The 12,036-nt window shown below is 39.1% G+C and overlaps 1 protein-coding gene across 3 annotated transcripts in view; it reads right to left on the bottom strand.

Moving 5' to 3' along the window:
* Positions 1 to 12,036, bottom strand: part of RSPRY1 (ring finger and SPRY domain containing 1) — a 51,150-nt gene that overhangs the window by 35,772 nt on the left and 3,342 nt on the right. The gene's annotated exons all lie outside the window — the stretch shown is intronic.

The raw sequence follows: 12,036 nt of genomic DNA, 5'->3' as shown, positions 1-12,036 counted from the left end.
TTTTTATCATTCTGTTACAAAGTTGATTGCCAAACCATATTCTTACAGACCAGAGGAGTTATCATTGATTTTTTTAAAACCACATGTATAGTTTTTCCTATCTATATAGAAATACATTAGAAGGATGTGTGCATTTTTTTTCCAAGGGCCCCTTTTATCACAAAAAAAGAGTTGTCTTTCTGTGTAAGAGGTAGGTGTTAAAAAGAGAAAAATCTTTAAAAAAACGAATTATCTCCTTTCTTTAAACCCATAAGATAATTTAACAAGTTTTAAATAAAATAATTACAGACGTTTGTTGTTAAAAAAAAAGTTACGATACAAATATGATAGCACCATTTGATATCAAGAAGAATAAAAGCATCGAGTTCTCCATTGGAAGCTCACTCAAGAACTGACAGAATTCATACAAGTTGTTGCAAAGTGTTTCTGTTATGTAAGCAAGGCTTTGTTTTGGGAAAGGAAAACTGATATCACAAAAGTTGTATTTTCACAATGATCAGTTTGTAGCACATGTCTGTTACAAAGTTCAGAATAAGATGCACCAATTTATCTTTGCCTGAAAATACTGACTAAGCACCTTGTGCCAGGCACCACGCTGGACTAGGAGAATAAAGATGAATAAGGAATAGTTCCTGCCCTCCAGGAATTCATGGATGGCCATTCTCATCCCACAAAGTATGTTTATCATTAAAAACCTAATGAAAGAACCAGCTCTTCAAGAAGCTGGTAAAATCTGTTAGATTCTGGAAGGAAATAAAGATTTAGAAATAGGAGACCTACATGGGCTGGTAGCAAAAAGTAAAAAGACTGACATCTGGAGAATAGGCCACATAAGGAATAGACTATGCTAGTGTGTAGTCTCTACACAACATTTGGCTAGTTACAATTAATTCCTCATACCTTGAGCACTGACCAGGAATAATATAAACAAAATTTATAATTCAGTGGAATTAGAAGAGAAATATTACTTCCATTATTTTATTTGTTTATTTATTTACTTATTTTTGAGGAGTCTTGCTCTATCACCCAGGCTGGAGTGCAGTGGTATGATCTTGGCTCACTGCAACCTCTACCTCCTGGGTTCAAGCAATTCTCCTACCTCAGCCTCCCGAGTAACTGGGACTACAGGTGCTGCCACCACACCCAGCCAGTTTTTATATTTTTAGTAGAGACAGGGTTTCACCATGTTGGCCACGAACTCCTGACCTCAGGCTATCTGCCCACCTCGGCCTCCCAAAGTGCTGGGATTACAGGTGTGAGCCACTGTGCCCAGCCTATTTCCATTATTTTAGACAGATTCATGGCAAATTCTTTTTATTTTCCCAGTTTGATTACTGCTACAGGGGAAACATAGAAGAAAAAGAGAAAAATGGAGACAGAAAGTCTTCACATATATATATTTATATATATAATCATATGTAATAAAATATATATAAAGAGGGAGGAGGCAAAGGGAAGGGAGAGAAAAGAATGGAATGGGATGGAACAAGACAGGAGAAAGAAAAGGATAAAGGAAATGAGAGGCAACAGATGTTTTCGCTATTAAGACAGCAATGGCTGGGCCAAGTGATACCACAGATGTTCTTGGTTCCCCCAAACCACTCGGGCTGTCTTCAAAATTTGGAGGTTGTACTGAAAAGGATGTGACTAAAGTATATAGGTAGGAGTATAATGCAAGGATCAGCTGGAAATAGCTTTTTAAAAGAACACATTCTAAACCAGCAGAGTCGAAGTAACAACATTGCCATTACTGTGGGGATCAGAGTATGATTTGCTTTAGAGGGTAGATAACTAAGAGATTTCAATGCTTAAAAGAATAGACGAAACAGAAATCAGATATAGGAATAACTCTTTAAAGGGTCCCTGAAATGAATTTCTACAGATCTTATAAATTATGCTGGTTTCTGAGAAAGATGAAAAAGCAACATTTAAGAAGCTATGCTCTGGGTCCTCTCACAGAAATTTCACTAAGGCACTGTTAGAATATTTCAGGTGAAGAGAGGTAAACGATTCAAGGTTTTTGGACAGGTCTGGCTCTGGGCCAGTAGGTCAGATGATTGTGCCACTGGAGTATTTACTTGAAATCGTATTTTATTAAAAAAAAAATCTTTATCTAGAAACCTTAAAATATACACATTCATTTCTAAAACCTAAATGCTGCACAGGCCTATGGAATGTGAAACTTCCTCTTCTGCTCCACCTAGCCCATGCCTTTCCCAGAGATAACTAACCTCTTAAAAGCTTCATATGTTTGCCTCCACATCTATTATTATATACTTTCAAACTAGCTTTTTCTTTTTTTTTTTTTTTTTTGAGATGGAGTCTCACTCTGTCGCCCAGGCTGGAGTGCAATGGTACGATCTCGGCTCACTGCAACCTCTGCCTCCCAGGTTCAAGTGATTCTCCTGCCTCAGCCTCCTGAGTAGCTGGGATTACAGGCGCGCGCCACCATGCCTGGCTAATTTTGTATTTTTAGTAGAGACAGATTTTCACCATGTTGGTCAGGCTGGTCTCAAACTCTTGGCTTCGTGATCCGCCCGCCTCGGCCTACCAAAGTGCTGGGATTACAGGAATCAATCACTGCGCCCAGCCACTTTTTCTTTAAATCTAACTAGAATGAAGCCATAAATACTGTTCTATGATTTGCTCTTTTTAATACCACAACCTTCTATATCAGTATATATATAACTACCTCATGCATTTAAAGGCTGTACAGAAATTCATACTCTGGATTATCATAATTTCTCGACCACTATGCTATAAAAACTTGTGGCTAACCCAACTAACACTTTGGGGATGGTAGAAGGGAGTAGTCCAGGATTAAAGACATGGGACCTCTTCTGGGGAAATGTGTCATCTCCTGGGGAAGTGCTAACTCCAAACTCCTTCCTCACAGTGGTAAGGGTCCTAGGACTATGCTCTGTGGTGTCAACATTGCCACAGCAGAGGGGAACTCCACTGGCTTCTCTAATACCCCACAGCCTTTCCACACAATCTGTATGAAGGTGGGATGGGAAACAAGATGCAAACAGTAGATTCAATCCAAATTGGGGAAAACATACCTGAGGAAGGGAGGCTAATCACGTACTAAAAATAACTGGCAATGATTTGAGAATGTCAAGTTCCAGAAAACAAAGCCTTGAAGGGGAGAGAACAGGGATCTTGTTGCTCAGTAATTTCAGGGGGAAAAAAAGCAAAAAGAATAGGGGATCCTATAAAGTTACAATTTAATGCCAACACATAAAAGTATTTAGGAATAATGAAGAAGAAATCATCTTGGGGGTGCCTGTGAGAAAAGAAGTTAAAAAGAGGTTTGTTGGATCTTAAATTCTTAAACTTTATCATTTTTTCCTAAGGTTTTTATACACTGAATACAGAATAATCTATGCAGATTTCCATTTAGTACAATTTTTTTTTTTTTTTTGAGATGGAGTCTCGCTCTGTCGCCCAGGCTGGAGTGCAGTGGCATGATTTCAGCTCACTGCAAGCTCCACCTCCCAGGTTCATGCCATTCTCCTGCCTCAGCCTCCCGAGTAGCTGGGACTACAGGCACCCACCACCACGCCCAGCTAATTTTTGTGTTTTTAGTAGAGATGGGGTTTCACTGTGTTAGTCAGGATGGTCTTGATCTCCTGACCTCGTGATCCGCCTGCCTCGGCCTCCCAAAGTGCTGGGATTACAGGTGTGAGCCACCGTGCCCGGCCCATTTAGTACAATTTTAAGGTGACTGGAAGATATCCAATACATGCAGATTTTTTTTAAATCTGACTAAATGTGATAGGCTGGGCATGGTGGCTCATGCCTGTAATCCCAGCACTTTGGGAGGCTGAGTTGGGAAGATTGCTTGAGCCCAGGAGGCTGAGACCAGCCTGGGTAATGTAGCAAGACCCCATTTCTACAGAAAAAATTTAAAAATTAGCTGGACATGGTAGTGCACACCTGTGGTCCCAGATACTCAGGAGGTTGAGGTGGGAAGATCACTTGAGCCTGGGAAGTTGAGGCTGCAGTGAGCCATAATGGTGTCTTTGCATTCCAGCCTATGTGACAGAGCTAGACCCTGTCTTTGAAGAAACAAAAACAGAAAACAAAAACTGACTAAATATGAAGGTAAGAAGACAAAAATTAAGTTTTTTTTCCAAATTGAACTAAAGTGCGTTTTGACTCAGTTTCTTCCAAAAGAGCAATTTTCCTTAAATGACCCAGAAAATGTCAACTATAAAATTTGTCAGAGAAGAAAATGAGGCTTTTAAACAAACTGTAAATACTTTAAAGCTAAAGACTTTTTTTTTTTTTTTTAAATAAAAAGGACCAGCTGTGAAAACCAAGTGTAAAGAAGAGGTTAATTAGGTGGAAGAAGCTGTAAGGCATTTTATAAAGGCAAGCCTATGAAACGTACAAGGAAAAAACAAGAGCTGTTACCTCTAAATACTTTCTGAGATGACTACACAGAGTACTCTTGCGGGCTACAGCCACAGACAGGGCACATAAATGAACAAAGTAGATGATCTTTCAGATTTATTTGGCACTGAAAACCTATAGGTTTTAAACTGGAAATGGCTGTCATTCATGGTATTTTTTTTTTACAGAGAAGTGGTGGACTGTAGGCAAAAGACTGGGTGAAAGCTAATCAATTACACTTTAGACAACTTTGTTTTATCCATTCAAAAAAAGCTTTATGTGGCCCACTTTCCAAGGACCACTGCTTTAAGACAATAAAACTCAGCTTACAGATTTTACACACAATACCAGAAGCCACCATAGCACAGTACACACTCTGTTGTCAGACTAGGTGAAAGTCCCAGCCCTGCAATATTTACTGATACGCATCCTAATTAACCTGACTCTTGACACATGTTAAAAAACAGACATAGTAACAGTTCTTATCTCACAGTACCACTGTGGGGATTAAATGAAATAATGCATGTAATATGCATGGCACAGTGCCTAACACTTAAACTGGATCAAAAAAATGCAAGATGTTATAAAATGAGCACATATCTAATCAGAAATAAATAAATAACCTGGGGGAGAGGGATTCCGGAGTAAAACTTGAGTTAAACTCACTAAGAAAACTAATGAATTTATCTTTTACAGAACTACCCCGTACTGAAGTAATTTTTACTTATCTGTAACCTATACTTACCTATATTTTTAGACAGAGAATCTTGGGAGGGATTGTAGCTTGATCATCCCATAGGTGGCATTAGAATCACTTAGAGTACTTATTAAAATGCAAATCCCTGGCCCCACTACAAATAACCAGAATCAGAATTTCTGGGATGCCGGCCCAAGCTTGTGTTTTCTTAAAAGCTCCCCAAGTGACTCTGATGGCAGCCACATTTGAAAATCACTGTGTATAGAACCTACCACAGAACCTGGCACAGCAGGAAGGACACACTGACTGAACTAGGGGGCAAACTGAAATACTAAAGGGCAATTCTTCTTGGGTCAAAAATATTAATTTCCTTGTCCAGTAAAATGAACTAAGACTATCTTTGAATACAGTCCTTTGGAGAGGTCAGCCTAAAAAGCCATTAGAATGGTTACATCCGTAAGTGACATGTACAGTACATATCAAAACAAAGAAAAAAATGGCTCCATATATTTCCCATGAGGTCCATCTTATGAAGCATCAAAATGAACCTAAATGGTACGCTGCTTAAGGGTAATATCATCAAGGGTTAAGAGACTGAACGGAATAGAAAATGAGTAAGATGAGATTATATAAAGGCGACACATCTGTAATACCTATATATATATATATACTTTTTTTCTTTTTTTTGAGATGAAGTCTCACTCTGTCGCCAGGCTGGAGTCCAGTGGTGCGATCTCGGCTCACTGCAACCTCTATCTCCTGGGTTCAAGTGATTCGCCTGCCTCAGCCTCCCGAGTAGCCAGGACTACAGGCGCGTGCCACCACGCTCAGCTAATTTTTTGTATTTTTAGTAAAGACGGGGTTTCAATATGTTGGCCAGGCTGGTCTTGAACTCCTGACCTCATGATCCACCCGCTTCAGCCTCCCAAAGTGCTGGGATTACAGGCGTGAGCCACCATGCCTGGCCAATACCTATATTCTTTACCTTAACTTCAAAGACAACATTAGCTGGTGAAGTCAACTTTGAGACAAAAAAAAAAAAAGCTAGTCACACAATTTAAATACATATCTGTGGCAAACATCAACTGATTTAACAATTTTTATCACTGGATGCCAGTGCTTAGTAGAAAGACCCTTCTTACCACCTAAATGGCAATACTTTTAATATCATTATACTTTTTTATTTTTATTTTTTCAGACGGAGTTCCACTCTCATTGCCCAGACTGGAGTGCAATGGTGTGATCTTGGCTCACTGCAACCTCCATCTCCCGGGTTCAGGCGATTCTCCTGCCTCGGCCACCCGAATAGTTGGGATTACAGGTGCCTGCCACCACGCCCGGCTAATTTTTGTACATTTAGTAGAGATGGGGTTTCACCATGTTCACCAGGCTGGTCTTGAACTCCTGATCTCAGATGATCTGCCCACCTCAGCCTCCCAAAGTGCTGAGATTACAGGCATAAGCCACCGTGCCCAGCCTAATATTATACTCTTGATAACAATTTTGCTGCAAGAGCATAATTATGATCGAATATTTCCTTTGCAAATCTATTTCTCTGAAGTGTGGTATTATTAATTTTGCTTCTTGCCTTTTTAAAAAAGAAACTAAAGACTATTCTCTCCATTTCTATATTATTTATTAGATTTTTACATTTTACATGTTTTTTCTTTTTTCTTGGGGGCAAATGAAGCACCTAACACTTTATATTTTTTTAAAGCTGCTCTGAGACAGAAAAATAATCAAACTTAGGGTCTTGGTAAGTTTGGTGTTAAAGCAGTAAGGTTCTGGTACTCACTGTCTTTATAAAACACAGACCTCTACCATCATAAACAGCTCACCATGGAGACATCTGGCCAACTAGTCTAACCCTCTCTGACAAATGGTCCAGGAATCAATGATTCATCTCTTCAAATATTTGCTTGCATTCAGCCATAGTACAGATCAGTGAGAAAGAACACTTTCTTTTCTTTGAAAATAGGACTGCAGAATTACACTGCCTAGGAAGGAAAAGCTGATTAAAAGAGTGACCATAAAGAAGAAAAACCAGACTTTGGGCACTAAATTATTATTGTTATAATCTTCACCTTATCATTCCAAAATAGTGTTAGAGGATGTGACTTTTTTTTCAACCCTCCCCCACAAAGGCTAAGTCAAATAGCATGAATAGCAAAATGTGTAACATCCTGAAAATTTTAATGATGTTCTCTCAGAAAATGTTTTTGGATTTTTCCCTAAGTGTGTTAAAGAGATAGCTTCTATCATCACATTTACTCCCCACTCCCAATATTTTATTATGAAATTTTCCAAACACACAGAAAATTGAATTAGAGTTCACTGTAAACTGTGAACTATATACCCACCACCTAGATTCTACTACTAACATTTTACTAAACTTGCTTTATCACTACCCATCTCTATATCCATCATTAATCCATACAGTTTTTTTTTTACATATTTCAAAGTAAACTATAGGCATCAGTATACTTTCTCTTAAATAATTCAGCATGCATATCACTAATTAGACTTCAATAAACTTCAAGTTTTTAGGAGTCGAATTTACATACACTGAAATGTGCAAATCTTTTTTTTTTTTTTAAACGGAGTCTCATTCTGTTGCCCAGGATGGAGTGCACTGGTGTGATCCCAGTTTACCACAACCTCCGTCTCCCGGGTTCAAGCAATTCTCCTGCCTCAGCCTCCTGAGTAGCTGGGATTATTGGCACATGCCACCACACCCAGCTAATGTTTGTGTTTTCAGTAGAGATGGGGTTTCACCATGTGGGCCAGGCTGGTCTCAAACTCCTGACCTCAAATGATCTGTCCGCCTTGGCCTCCCAAAGTGCTGGAATTACAGGCGTGAGCCACCGCACCCGGCTGAAATGTGCAAATCTTAAGCAGAGTAACCTGCTGAGTTTTATCAAATGCATACACCTGTGACTCAAACCCTATCAAGATAGAGAACATTATCTAGAAACATATTTGCTTTAAAAAATACAAAAATTAGCCAGGCACAGTGGCGTGTGCCTGTAATTCCAGCTACTTGGGAGGCTGAGGTGGGAAGATCACTTGAACCCAGAAGGTGGAGGTTGCAGTGAGCCGAGATCATCCCACTACCCTCAAGCCTGGGTGACAGAGCAAGACTCTGTCTCAAAAAAAAAAAAAAAAAAATCCTGCAGAACACCCCAAAGACCACAATCTTCTTACTGAAGATTGTGTTTAAATGGGGAAAACTCTGAAGTCAACAATACTGATTTGGTAATGCATGAAGATTACACTTGCCAGCTGAAACAGAAACTACCTAAAGATGTTCCAACAAGAGTGTTTCTGTCTTTAGACTCTAAAGCCTCTGGTATTTTGTTGGGGAAGGTAAGAAGGGGGTAGATTGTGAAATATTTGGTTGGAATTTTACTTTTCCCCCAAAAAGAAAGGTTGTCTTGATGAGGCATTTTTACTTGCCTCCCAGATGTCCAAAGCTATCTATCCGTAGGTTTAAGTCACACAGAGTACCATTAATCCCTGAATTGTAACTGTCAAGAAGTCTGGGAAAAGCACTGGATGATTCTGACATTTCCCTTATGCACTGAGGATCTTTAAGAAAGCACACCTTTGAAAGTAGATATTTTTTCTGGTTGAAAGACTATCTGAGCAGGGCATGGTGGCTCACACCTGTAATCCCAACACTCTGGGAGGCCAAGACAGGCAGACAGCTTGAGCCCAGGAATTTGAGACCAGCCTGGGCAACATGGCGAAATCCTGTTTCTACAAAAAATACACAAATTAGCCAGAGTGGCGGCTTGGACCCTATAGTCCAGCTACTGGGAAGGGCAGTGGGAGTGAGAGGTGGGAGGATTGCCTGAGCTGGGGAGGTCGAGGCTGCAGTAAACCATGATCGCACCACTGCACTTCAGCCTAGGAGACAGAGTGAGACCTTTAAAAAAAAAAAAAAAAAAGAGTCTCTGGAAAAACCTTCCTCTAAAAAGTTGAGAGCTTTTTTAACCTAGTAGCAGTGCATCTGTGGTCAGAAAGAATTACAGAATATAGTCCTGACCTAAAACGGTACAAAGGAGAAAAGACAAATCCTTTCAGCATTCAAAGAATTTATTAAAAAATAAAATTTAGGCCTAGGATAGAGTAAGGAATTTCCGGAAGCAAATGATAGTAAAAAACGGGAAGTAAATAATCCCTGCCAAAATCTTAAGGATTGAAAAATTTGCCTTGGCCTCCCAAAAAATACTAAGGAAGAACTGAGTTAAGTGCTTATGATGGTTGCAGTACAGGGAAGAAAAACAAATGTAATATTCCATAGTACTTGTGGTTTTCCCCCCAGGAGGCCAAATAATAGGAGATCATATGTTATTCAAATATACACAAATCTGAAGGAAAAGGATTTTTTCTATTATAGAAAACTCTTTGCTTTTAAGAAAAGCAAATAAAATATATAAGCAGCATGAATATCAAAATTTCCTTAATGATGTCTACTTTAAATGATGTCTAAAACACTCATACTGCATACTCATTTGGATACTTATTAGACCCTAATACATATTCAATAAATATCTTAGGTGAATTTATTCTAAAATCTGTAACATAAAGTCTCTCCAAAATATTTACCATTTTGAAAAACTGAGACAACACCATTCAATAACTATATATCCAATGCTTATATGGCAGGCAGTGAGGAAAGATGGAAAAAGGTCCCTCATGCTCCTGACCAAAGGGAGCTGGGGTTAGGGACAAACTTAGCTCCCCACCCAAAGACTACAGATAAAGCATCTACAAGAAGGAGGCCTCTTGTTCCATCAGTTTTCCAGTAGAAAAGGAACTTTGGTAACACTGAAGTACCTCTGTGTGAGCAAGTTTTTAGGTGACTATACAAATCAGCAATAGCAAAAGGGGACTACAGAATCTATCTTTGCATTGTAACACATTTATGTCTTACATTATAAGCCAAAATATTGTTGGTATAAATATCCCCGCCCAATGAAAAGTAAACAAAAAACCTATAAATTAAATTGATAAAGATGAAGCTAAATAAAAATTCTAATAAAAAAAGAGGAATCATGATGAAAACTGTGATCATTTTGAGACAATACAGATGATGCACTCCAAACTAAGCACACTTCCTGAATACTGCAGGAATCCCCATTCTGCATATGACATGTGAGAAGCTTGTACTGGTGCCAGGTTTCCCAGGACAGACTTCCTGGGCGAAAAAAGTATTAAGAGACCACAGTAAACTCCAATATTGTTCTAGTTTTAGATTATGAATACCATGTTTTAGTAATCCTTAGTAATTCACTTGGTAGGTTATTAATAAGTAGCCCTTGGCATACCTAAATATGAACAATTATGAAGCAATAAGAACTTAAAAAAAAAAACAAAAAAAACCAGAGCTATATTTCCCATGTGGAGGGATTGGGCAGGAACCACATCTTGAGAATCACTGCATTAAGGGAACACAGGAGCGAAAGCAATTCTTCAGGAGGTAGAGGGGTAAGAAAACACTAACACTGAACATTAAACTATGAGGTAATATACTTGCTGAGTAAGGTATTTCAAACCTTCTATTTGAGGTACATAGGACCCATGAAATTACGCCTGGAAACTATAATTTCAAGCAATAAGAAAGCTATGTGCAGAGTTCATTCCTTAATACATTTAAGGAGTACATAAATTCCTTAGTATTTCAAATGTATTCTCAGTTTTCAAAAGCTCAGAAACAAAGTGGAATGATCTCTAAGAGGCCACCACTATTTATAAGATAACTTTTCCTGATTTAACCACACATTTATCTAAAGTTACTGCTTTTACATATTTAATCAGCAATCACTCCCTTTTGGAATGGACACATTTGTATGTTTTCTCTACTCACAAAGGCTGGCAAGAAAAGGATTTCAAAAGGTGACTTACTGAATGATGAACCAAAGAGAAATATTCACTCCTTTGCACTTCTAAAAGTTGTAAAAGTCCCCTCCAAAAGGCCCAAGTTACAGCATTTATTACTTCGTGATTATTCTGCTTTTCAATTTTCTAATTTGAATATCAGGGAAAAAGCTACCCAAATTCAATGATAACTGCCTTGAAAATGCCAAAAGCTTGAAGAGAAGCTAAATCCATAGTTTATTATCCCCAAATAATTCTTTTGAAATAGATTGCTGGTTCCACTGTGTTTCCCATTTGTGGTGACTATTGACTTTCCACTTACTTTGCAATCCTGAGACTATCACACCCCACTTTACAAGTATCCTACTAAAAAATACAGAACATTTCCTATTTATTTATTTGAGACAGGGTGTTGCTCTGTCACCCAGGATGGAGTACAGTGGCTCACTGCAGCTTCAACCTCCCAGGCTCAAGAGATCCTACCACCTCAGCCTCCCAAGTAGCTGGGACTATCTGCATGTGCCACCACACTGGGCTAATTTTTGTATTTTTTTGTAGAGATGGGGTTTTGCCATGTTGCCCAGGCTGGTCTTGAACTCCTGGGCTCAAGTGATCCTCCCGCCTTGGCCGCCCAAAGTGTTGGGATTATAGGTGTGAGCCACCATGCCCAGCCATAACTTCCAATCTTAAGTAGTGTAATAGTGATTACTACCCTCAAGAATTCCTAACATTTTCTCCAAACTATATAGAGTGTGAAAGAAAGCTGTATTTAAAAAGATGCAAAGGGATTTCCCACTTCATTAGAACAAATTACTTCATTGTTAAGGAAAGCATATACAATTCTCAATAGACTAAATTAAGCTCACGAGGCCAGGCATGGTGGCTCACACCTGTAATCCTAGCACCTTGGGAGGCCAAGGTGGGTGGATGGCTTGTGCCCAGGAGTTTGAGACCAGCCTGGGCAACATGGCGTAACCCTGTCTAAAAAAAAGTGCAAAAATTGGCCAGGTGTGGTGGCTCACACCTGTAGTCCCAGCTACTTGGGAAACTGAGGTGGG

Source organism: Pongo pygmaeus, chromosome 18, assembly GCF_028885625.2.
Source record: "Pongo pygmaeus isolate AG05252 chromosome 18, NHGRI_mPonPyg2-v2.0_pri, whole genome shotgun sequence".
Lineage (NCBI taxonomy): Eukaryota > Metazoa > Chordata > Mammalia > Primates > Hominidae > Pongo > Pongo pygmaeus.
The sequence above is the reverse complement of the archived record's forward strand: the minus strand, read 5'-3'. Positions and strand labels throughout refer to the sequence as shown.